Genomic DNA, 2,988 nt, shown 5'->3' with positions numbered 1-2,988 from the left:
AAAAAAAAGTTATCCAAACTTAAATTTATGGAGATATTAACAATTAATTCTATATAGAATAATAATGTGAGTGTTAATATTTTTTTATACATAGACTCGTCTAATTTTTTGAATTTCTTTTTATGATCATTCAGTATAAATTTAGCTTTTAAAAATTATCTCTTATAAAAACTACAACAACAAAGTAAAAATATATTTTCATCAAAAGAAAAAAATCATCAAAGATAATTGATTTTTACCATAGTTTTTTCTAAAAAGATAGTTTTTATTTGTTATTTTGTTTTATAAATTAATATTACTTATTTGCTTTTGAATTATATAAAATTTTATTTTATTAAATATATTACAAATATAAATAATAGTTTAACTAAAAAGTTGGCCCCCTCAAGATTACATGTCTAGGTCCGCCACTGTTTGACGAGTTACACTACGAGCCACGTGTGAAACACATAAAATGACACTAGTCTAATAATGTACATATTAAAAAAAGTATTTTTTTTGAATTATAGCAGACTATTATAACTATATTAATTAATTATTGGTTAATATGGGCTTTATAAATTGATTACAGAATTATTTATTTGAAAAGATAAATTTAAAAAATAGTCATGTTAAAGTCATTTAAAAAATCTAAAAGAACAAATATTTGTAGATAAATATATATTATTAAATGGAGAAGTAAAAATGAAAGGAAAACAAATCTTTGGCCCTCCATTGTTGAATGGCATAATTTTATGTACTCCAAAGACACCCTTGCAATTTCTTGAACACATTAAATATGTATAAAATTAACCTTGATTATTGTGTACTCACTTGTTTATAATGAGTTCTTAAATGGAGTATTTATTGTTTAAATAATTATCTTTGATTAGTTTCATACTCGTTTGAAACAAGAGATGCCATTGGAATGGAGCATTTTGAAACCAGATATATCAGTATGGCCCCTCAATCTTGACTTAGATCCAAAATATATGGATAGTAATAGTCTAGGTTTAATATTGTTAAATATTTAAAAAATTAAAAAAATATTGAATCCTTCAATAATTCTGTTTTATTATAAACCATGATCCTCTTATATTCATAGTTTATGAAGTACTAATTTTACTTCACATGCTATGCATATAATTTATAGTTTATTAATAATAACAAAGTTAAAAAAATAAAAAGTAAATAAATTATAGAATAAATGACAAATATATTAGTACATATTATAAAAAAATTATTGTCACCAATATTTGACTCGTGACAACTACATATGCATGTAATACCGGTTACATATGACTTCTACACACTGTTTTGTGATCACATATATAATTAATTAGTACTTCTATTTTTTACTTGTCCATTTAAAAATACATACTTGTTTATAAATATTTGTTTTTGAGAATTTTTAAATGATTTTAACAAATATCTTTTAAATTTATCTTTTCTAGTAAATGATTCCATAATCAAATATAAAGAAATTATTAAACGATAATTTAATTAATATATTTATATTTAGGGGTGTGCATTCGGTTTGGAAGTGGAATTATCAAAACTGATCGGTTTTCTTAAAATTTTAAAACCGGTCGGAAGTTTGACCAAAAAATTGGTTCAGTTCGGTTTTTGATTTTACTGAAATAGGAAAATAATTCATTTTTCTTTAAATTTTATTCATAAAAAATTAAAATTAAATTTAAAATTCAAATCTAAGTCAATTGTAATGTTTTACACACAATAACACTTAAATATGAAAGAAAATAGTATTATTTTTTAAAAAATAATAGTTATATTTCTATAAAAAAAAATTTAAATTATCGTTTTTTTTGGTTTTTCGGTTTTTGAAAACTCAAAACCAAACCAAACCGAGATGTATAAAAAAATTCTTAATTTTAAAACCGAACCGGCAATTTTCAGTTCGGTTTCGGTTCAGTTTTTGGTATCGGTTCGGTTTTGCACACTCCTAGTTATACTGTATACTTATAATTTAGAAAAAAAATACTTTTTTAATATGTTTAATTTTAAATAGATTACGTGGTTCGTAGTGTAACTCGTCAAACAATGATAATTATGGATTATGGTAATATTTATATTTAATTAGTAATTATTTCTATATATTTAAATTGTATCTATATATAAATAACCAAATAATAATTAAAGTAGTAATTAATTAGGAATACTTTATTTTATTTATAGAAAATATAAATATCAAAAATAATGATTAAAATAATAATTTATTTATTTATTTAACAAAAATAGAATTACACTAGATTAGATGTTAGGTGTTAGTATTAATTTTTGAAATTCATTTTCAGCCTATTGCTGGCAGAGGGGTGGGTCGAACCTACTTCCTCTGAAGACGCAGACATGAGTGTGACCATCAGGCCAACACTCACTTGCAATAATAATTTATTAAAAATATTTTTTTTAATTAGACTTTTAGATAATTAAGTAATAATTAAAATAATAATAATTAAATATTTAAAATAGCCTATTTTGATTAGTATTCTGGATAATTGTCTTAATATAATATTATAAATATTTTATTTTAATTAGTATTCTAATTTTAATAACTATTTTAATAATTTTTAATTAATGATTGTATTTTATTATAGACAAAAGACGTTAACTTAAATCAAAATGTGTTTGCTCCCCTTTATGAATATATGTGTAAAATAATAAAAGAATATTTAGATGGAAGAGTACTTAATTTTGAAACGATTTAAGCACATAACAAAGGAAGAAAAGCCTTTGGCCCTCCATTGTTGAATGGCATAGTTTATGTTCTCCAACGACAGCCTTGCAATATCTTGAACACATTAAAAAATATATGAAATTAACCTTGATTATTGTGTACTGATCACTTGTTTTATAATGAGTTCTTAAATAGAGTATTTATTGTTTAAATAATTATCTTTAACTAGCTTCATACTCGTTGTTTAAAACCAGAGATGCTACTGGAATCGAGCATTTTGAAACTAGAGATGACAGTATGACCCCTCGATCTTA

This window comes from Mercurialis annua, linkage group LG1-X (assembly GCF_937616625.2).
Source record: "Mercurialis annua linkage group LG1-X, ddMerAnnu1.2, whole genome shotgun sequence".
Classification (NCBI taxonomy): Eukaryota; Viridiplantae; Streptophyta; class Magnoliopsida; order Malpighiales; family Euphorbiaceae; genus Mercurialis; species Mercurialis annua.
The sequence above is the reverse complement of the archived record's forward strand: the minus strand, read 5'-3'. Positions refer to the sequence as shown.